We start from the raw sequence: 8,676 nt of genomic DNA, 5'->3' as shown, positions 1-8,676 counted from the left end.
GCCAATGACCGGGCGTGATGGGGCGGAGCCCACGAGCCCTAGTGGGCTTGGTTGCACCGCGGCTTTGGCGCATTTTCGGCTGGTTTGATTCATCCATTTTGAAGAGACGGGGGAGCGGGGGGCTCGTCTGATTAAGGGGCCCTGAACCAAGAAGCAGCGGAGTTTGAGAAGCCAGGAGTTCGGGGTTCGGCGGCAGCGGCCCCATCGGCCGAAGTTGGGGGGGGTGGGGCGCCGAGCGCGCGGGGTGGGGGGGGTCCTGGTCTTTGGCTTCTCGACTCGGTCCTGTTTCGACAGCGAACATGTCTCGGCCTGTCAGGTCAGTGCGGAGTCCGAGGCCTGGAGCGGGATGGAGGGGGTTGGGGGTGAGTGGTGAAGGACTGGGGGACAGAAGCCTGCAGTCGGCCTTCTCTGGTGCCACGCGCGGCCTCCTCCCTTTCGGGGCCCGCGCCCGCCCTTGAGCGTGGGGGGCCTTGCTGGCGCGCGGGGCTACGCGGGGGTGGCGGCCGCGCGCCCATGCGCGCGCTCCTCCCCGCCCCGCGCCGCTGCAGGGCTCCGGGCTGCTCTGCTGCCTCCCCCACCCGCCGCACTGGAGCGGGCGGGGTGTTCCCTGAACCGACAGCGGCCGGAGGGGGAGGGGTGTGAAGGCAGTGCCCCCACCCAGGCCCCACCTCCTCGGGGCCAACCCCTTGGAGCCTGCGGGGAGACGGGCCGAGTCGGACTCGGGCTCGGCTCCCCACCCCACCTTAAGTGAGGAGGGGCTGAGACGCCCGTGTGGCTCCTTGCCCCCTCTGCTTGCGTGGGGGTGGGGGAACTCAGCCCTCTTTCTCTAGCGGACGGGGGTGTTCCATGCAAAGGGGGAGGGGCAGCACTGCCACCCGGCCCCGCCTCTGTCCTCCAGGGTCGCTGCAGGGCCCCGCCTCCCGGATTGGGCCGGGCGTGGGCGGGACCCGTTCTTTTCCCCTCCGGCAAAAGTGAGAGCTCGGGACTGGGCCCTGGAAAATAATGACTGCTGCCTCTCCCCCAACTCGGAGTTCGGAGCGGGTTAACTGCCCCCTCCCCCCACGTCGAGCTCGCTGTTTCCCTCCGACTAGAAATGTCCTTCCTCGGGGAAATGTCCCTACTCAGGAAGGTGCGGGTTAACAGCACGACCCAAATCCCGTGTGGTTCTCGTTCCCGCTGCCTGTCTCTACGCTCACTCGGCGTACGTGTCTCGGATGTTTTTGTAACTCTCTTTTCCCCCCAAATAACCTAATAATAAAGGGACTAGATTCAGGTAACCAGTAGACTTGATTCTGAGAATTTCAACAAGTTTGCTGTTCCCAGCGGACGGTGGAATCGCCCTTTGCCGTCCTCCTGGCTATTGTATGGAATGTGCCATTTATGGAGGGGTGTGGCTTAATCCAATGTGTTGAGGCCTTTAGAAGGAGAGCTGTTGCAAATAACTGTTACTTTTAATGTAGTGTCCGTGACGCTTTCGATGTAAGGAATCGGCTGCTTCGCATGGTGTTTTCTAGATATATAGGTAAAGGTTTAGATTTAAAATGTTTTAACAGTTGTTGCTTCCCCTTCTTCATTCCAAGTTTTGTGAGAAACGGAAGTATTTTGACCTAGAGCTCTAAAGAGAGGTTTGGAACCCGGGAAAGGGTTTTGTTCCACACCGTTCTATCTCCTGACTAGAGCATCCGTCTCCAACTGGTGGTGGTATGGGACTGCATACTTCTACGCTCGGGGTGGGCATGAGGAGAGTGCTAACTAACTACCTGACTGCTTTTCTGCCTTCTAATTTCTGCCCGCATCTCTGATAACTCACCATCGCCACCGGGAAGAGTTTTGCCCACTTTCTGGCAAGGAGTCTGGATAGATTTTTCAGATTATAGTATGCATACTTTTTTTTTTTTTTGGCATGAAAATTGATGAATGTATCCCATCAATTTATGTAGAATATTTTCTTTAGGATCAGGTTAAATAGACAATATCGTAATAAAGATTTGATTCATCTGGATTGGATCTCCTGTCTCTGGAAGTAAATTACTGTGTGGTGAAATTGGACTATTTTTTTCTACCTTTCAACTTCGGTTCACTAGGTTTTGATGACTTTTTATGTTATTGTTGTGACTTTATTATACTCATCTGCCTGAATTTGTGTTCCCAGATTTAGATATTGGGAGCACGAACAGAATTTTTTCATTCGAAAACGTTGATTTTTTTTTTTTTTTTTAAATATCACCAGGTGGGGATATATTGAGCATGGGTTTGTCCGTTTTTTGGAGACTTCACAACTTTTTCCTTGTTCATTATGTTGTTAAAAGTAATTTTAACTGTCTTTTTGCCCCTAATTGAAGAATGAAATTAATATATTGGCTTTTGGGGTCACTTTCATATTATTAATTTTAAAGCAACTTGGTTTCTGATTATATATTTTAGTGATTAAAGTCTCTTTGTAACTTTTTAAAAAGTTTTTAATATACTCATGAGCAATAATAAAGCAGAAATAATTAAACTTGAGTTTGGTGGTTTGTTAAATTTTGCAATAAAGTCCTGTCTTAGGGAAGTGCTTTTGTACCAAGGTGTAAATGAAGAATCTATATACCTGAGGGCATTTAACAAAAAATTAATGATAGACATTGACCAGATATCAGAATGATCAACCTGTTTAAAAAACCCCCAAAAAAGCACAAGTTGGAAAATAAGTGTCAGCACATCTTCTTTTAGGGCATATTTCTGCCCTTTAGGGCCTATATATAATTTTGGAGGTTTTTCTGGTGTTCATATTTACTGTAAGTATTATTCATTTTAATACTAACCAGAGCATTTAAAGAAGAGTTAGAAATGTACTAATGGCTACTTGACACCAATTTCCATGTGCAGGGAATGATGAACTGATAAGCTGGGGCAGGTTTTTCCATAGATGTGTGCAACACATCTAATTAGTTTTATTCATACAGTATTGCTGTCTCTACCTTTTACAGCATCTGACTCATTGTATATAAATGAGAGCTCAAATATTTTAGGCCTTGGGTTCAATTTTATAGCATAAAATTATAATCTTGGAGCTAGAAAGAAATTTAGGCAAATTCATTTTACAAGTGACTTAATGGGGATCTGGACAAGTGAAGTGTCTTGCATCACACACTGGATGTAGAGGTTGGGCCTAGAACCTAGATTTCTTAATTCTCAGGCCTGCTTACCTTCACCCTTTCTGAATAGTAATCACTTTACCTTTGGCCTGATAAGTATTGATGTTGTTGTAGTATACGGCACTTTTTTTCAAAGTGCTTTCATGATTCTTGTGAGGAAGGAAAGAAAATGCTGTTACTTGTAATATATGAGGAAGAAAAATCAGAGATTTACTGACTTGTCCAGACTTGAAACCAGGTTTCTTGAAATTCAGCTTAGTGTATTCAAAGACCCTCTTCCCTTATTGAAAATGACCAAGTCATTCAGATCAATGTTTGCTCCTTCAGAACATAACTTGATATCTAGTTGTTTTTTGTTTAGTACTTGAGATTGCAGGGAACCTTTAACCTTGAAAGTTTAGATGTGAAAGCATAGGTTCATACTGGTTGATAAAAAGTTACTTTAAATAAATGTTTTAAATAGCAGTTTTGTTCAACTCAATTTAAAATAATTTTCAGAGATACTTTTTAACTAAAAGTATGTTTTTGAAAAACTAAAAACTTCAGAGATGAAGTCCAGTTCCTTCAGTTTGCCAGTGATGACTTTGAAGCCAAAGGAATTAAAGTGTAAAAATAGTTGAAAACTATTTAAACTGCATGAGTTTTAGCTATTCTGCTTGCTACTAGATTTGCATTGACTATATTTGATTCCACATATAATGTAGTAACAGGTCTGCAATCCCTGTATAGTTTGAAACCATTGGGGCCATGTGTGTTTTGGAAGTTCAATTATTTTCAAAAATTTTTCAAGTAATGATGCCTATACTGTGCATTAATGGGCTATCACCATTGAGTTCTGCAGTAGTACTTCTGTAATCAAACACCTTAATATCTCTGTAATAAAACTGAATTTTCACACTAAAAAAATGCAACTAAAAGCCCTCTCATTGTTCAGGTAAACCTGAAACATTTGGTTTTCAGAACTTTCTGAATTTCTAAATTGTGGATTAGAGATTGTGGACTTTTAACAGAAGTACTTTTTCAACCTTCAATTTTAGAAAAAATAAAATCACATCAAAACTCAAAAGAACTATCACTGAGCAACTTTTTTTGTGCCAAATTTTCTTCCAGAAACTTTACACATATTTCACATTCTTCGAACAACTCTTCAAGCAAGGTATATGTTACTCCCGTCGCATATGTAAGGTAGCTGAGGCTTGGCTAAATTAACTGGCCCAGTTCACCTGTGAAGAGGTAAAGCGGGAATTCACATCCAAGTGTGACCAAGCCACAACCAATGTGATCTTCCCCGTGAGACACACTGCCACAGGGTGTTACTCTTTTTCATGGTAGTAGCGCATTTTGCCATCTTTGGAAGGGATTACAGTTCATAATAGGACTTCGATGGGGAGGACCAACTTTAAAATGGGGGAGGAGGGTGAAAATTTTTTTCGGAAGGAATAGGAGAATATGTGAAGGGGTTAAAGGAAGATAACTTGAATGGAGAGGGAAAAGCAGTGAAATAGTATAACACCTGGGGGGAGAAATGTGAACGTTAGATAAGTGGCATTGCTTTCAGTACGTATAGATTTTGTAATACAAGGGCATTTACTCCCTGACTAAATTAAGTGAATAGATTTCAAAACCACCTAAAGGACACTACAAGAAAATTAATGGACTCATTTTACATACAAGTATAGATGCAGAAACGCCAGAGTATTAGCTAACTGAATCCAATGTGTATTAAAAATAAATGTGATCAAGTAGGATTTGTCCCAGGAACAAAACTTAAAATCTGTTACTGATACATCATATTAAAAGACAAAAAGAGGGGACACCTGGCTGGCTCAATCAGTAGAGCATGTGACTCTTGCTCTTGGGGTCATGCATTCCCGCCCCACATTGGGTGTAGAGCTCACTTTAAAAAAATAAAGGACAAAGGAAAAACATGGCATTTGGAAAGGTTCAACACCCATAGTAAAACTGAGTATGATAAAATTAGGAAAATTAAGATTAAAAATTGGAGTTGATTTAACTTGACAAAAGTTACAAACTAAGGTAAGTGGTTGAATTTTTAGCGTTTTAAATAAAACTAATGGTTGGGGGGAGGTAACATGGTGCAGAGAAAGAAATCCAGGGATCAGGCAGTGTAGGCTCTGGTTTCTACGTAGGGATGGAGATGTTGCACTCCATTAGAAGAATAGTAGCTTGCCTTTACAAAGCATTTTATAGTTTTCCTAGGTTTCTTTCAACTCTAGAAATAAAATTAATTAAGGAAAAAGTAATTTTGAATAAAGAAAGGGCAATTGGTTTTATTGTGCATATGGCCTGTTTTTCCCAGAAGTACAAAACAAGGTCACCACCGTAGTGTGTAATTCTAGGACACCATCTCCTAGTCCTGTGAATGGTGCTCCTCTGGAGTTAGTAAGAATTAGAGCTTGCACAGCCAGATGGGTTGCTTTGCAAACTTCGACTACTTGAACTTAATAATAATGAAGCTATTGAGTATGCCATGAAATGCTACTTCTGTTTGCATTTTTAAATTCTCAGCTGCAAAGATAGGAATAAATATGATCTCATTACTCCAGATTATGAAGAAGTAGCTTTTTGGATTGTTGAGATGAGAGCTAGCACTTAACAGACTGCCATGTTGTGCACAATAGAAACCATTGGAGTCAGCACAGGATCACTTTGGTCAAACTGGGGCATCCCCTTGTTTTTTGTTTTTGTTTTTTAAAAAACCTATTTCTATCTAGATTCTGAGAAGTAGAACTGATGGTTAGAGACTTGCATTGCCGTATTTTTAGATAACTACTATCTAAATAGCCATAATTACAGGTCTTTGAAATACTTTAGGCAGAGAGACCACAGGTTGCCAAAGAATGTTTCTACTGGGTGTTGCATATTTTCAGGCGCTGCTTCGTGCATGTCTATTTTTTTTAATTGTGCCCCTCTCCAGTTACTTGCTAAGCAAGGTGATCTTCAAGGAGATTTCATCTGTCAAGCTAAAATGACCCAGAAGATGAACTACTTGAGAAAAAGTAAACATTAGCTCCACTTAGAAATAAAAAATCCACTCTGCCATTCATTGGGCTGGAATAGCAAACATGGCTGGCTGTCTTCCACAGATAAGCTGCAGCTGTAAGACTTAGATCAATCCTCTTTCAAGTGACTACTGCTTTCCTACTAAGAAATTATTCTCTAAAAGCAGAGACTATCAGAAACTTTGCTGTTTGAAATTAGTAAGAATGAAACCCCACACTGCTGTCAGAGCTAGGTCCTTTTGACTTGGGAGAACTCCTTTTACAACTTAAGAGCTTCAGATGAGGAGCTGCTGGACCCAATTCCACACCCAGCTTAACTTCTCTGCCAAGAAGTAGGACCCAATTGTGGTCAGACCTGATGTTAACCCCATTAAACACATTGTCCCTGTGCTTTGAGCCTATCAAGATACTGCTTCATTTAAATTTCCCCTAAAATCTACCTTTCCCCAAACGCTTTTGTTTTCCTCTGTATGGTGAGGTACTCCACACTTGATGTGCCGTTGCCTTCATTGTAACGAGTCACTAAACCTGACAGCCTGCAGATTTGTGCCAGGTGGTTGAGTTAAGACAACTGAAAGAGTCCACTGAGGTTCCGAGACACTCTGCTGCAGGCAGGACTCTACAGGGTAGTGTGCGCTTCTGAGGCCCCTTCAGTCTGACCTGCTTGAGGTTTCTCTGTCCCTAAATGTATAGGTTTTACACTCAACTTACATGTTGGGAAAAATCTAGCCCGTTTTATTTAATATTTTTTACTCACTGAAATTTGTGTTCGTGACCTTTAGACAAAATATTTTCCTATATGGAGAGATATGGTGGAACTGAATATTTTTTAGGAATAAGTGTCCTATTATTTATTCATCTGGACTGAAACATTAGCAAGTTGATACAAGATTTAGTAGGGCATTATGACAGTGAGCTAATAAACACCTGCCTGGCTCATCATTCAAAACTCCTTCACTACCTCCCCTTTTCTGCAGAAATTAGAAACTCCATCCAAGAAACCTAGGATTGCTTTCCTAGAATGTTCATTTTATTATACTTAACTGTTTTCTTGCATCTTGTGACGTTTTGAATTTTACATTTAGTTGTAACAGAATGATACAAGATACAGTCAAAGGAATAAATCTTAGCCAACTTGAAGCTTAAGATGAATGAAATGCTTGTAAGAAGTTAGTCTTGAGTTCAGGTATCCTGACTTCTGTGAACTAATGTTCTTAATATCCTGAGAAAATTTGGCATATGAATAATCTTTGAGGAATAGAAGAATGGAGAGAGACAAAGGGAGTAGTGTAGTGATACAGGAACTTTATGTAGATAGGCAGAAACTTTAGTAGTCTTCTTTCTGTAGAGGAGTTTGATTTGTGAAGGATCAGGAAGGGAAGGTTTGAGAGGTTACAGGCAACAACAGTGCCCTGTGGGGTATTGGTTCAGATGGGCTTGAGTTGGAAAATTGGCTTTATTACTTAATAACTTGCAGTGGTAGGAAAGTTACTGAGCCTATTTGAGCATTAGATTCTTCAGATAAAATTGAATTCACATTAATTAGCTCCTCTTGTGAGATTGTGAGGATTAAATGAGAATTTAGGTGAAGTATCTGGTGCATCGTAGTAACTGCTGTTGTAGTAATTTTAAATTCAGCGTGGGCTCACAAAAAGCCAGTCTCAGGTCAGTAGTCTTCCTAATGCTGGCTTTCAGGGATATCACAAGCATTGGATTCAAATTTTGTTTTTAAAATATTAGAGATCAAAGTTAAGCAGGTTTCTTTAATGCAGGACTTTCAAAGCTTTCACTTGTTTAAGGAGGTGATAATACCCAAATTGATCTGGCCAGGAAATCTTTAGAAAACCTATCTTGAAAACAGAAGTTGGGAAAATCTGTAATGAGAAAATTCTTTAAATTTGAAATTATAGGACAACTTTATGCTCTTTTTTTTTTCTGATATTCTTTTTTTTTAAAAAAAAGATTTTATTTATTTATTTATTGGAGAGAGAGCGAGAGAGAAACAGCATGAGAGAGGAGAGGGTCAGAGGGAGAAGCAGGCTCCCCGCTGAGCCAGGAACCCGATGTGGGACTCGATCCCAGGACCCTGGGATCATGACCTGAGCCGAAGGCAGTCGCTTAACCAACTGAGCCACCCAGGCGCCCCACAACTTTATGCTCTTACAATGCTGCTTTTACTTTTTACTCACTGTGTCTTATTTTGTGGTTCCTGGGAATATTTCGTTCAGACAAAAAACGTTTATTTTTTAGAAGCTTAACTATCATTGGTTTAAACGAACCCATTTTTTTTTTAATTAGAGTAAAAATACTGTAAAAATACTGGGTTTCTCTCTTTTATACATTTTTTAAAAAGATTTTATTTATTGGGGCCCCTGGGTGGCTCAGTCAGTTAAGCGTCTTCCTTTGGCTCAGGTCATGATCCCAGGGTCCTGGGATCCAGCCCCACATTGGGCTCCCTGCTCCATGGGAAGCCTGCTTCTCCCTCTCCCACTCTCCCTGCTTGGTTTCCTGCTCTC

The sequence above is a fragment of the Leptonychotes weddellii genome, chromosome 6 (genome assembly GCF_054177405.1).
Source record: "Leptonychotes weddellii isolate Sample4059 chromosome 6, ASM5417740v2, whole genome shotgun sequence".
Taxonomy (NCBI): domain Eukaryota; kingdom Metazoa; phylum Chordata; class Mammalia; order Carnivora; family Phocidae; genus Leptonychotes; species Leptonychotes weddellii.
The sequence above is the reverse complement of the archived record's forward strand: the minus strand, read 5'-3'. Positions refer to the sequence as shown.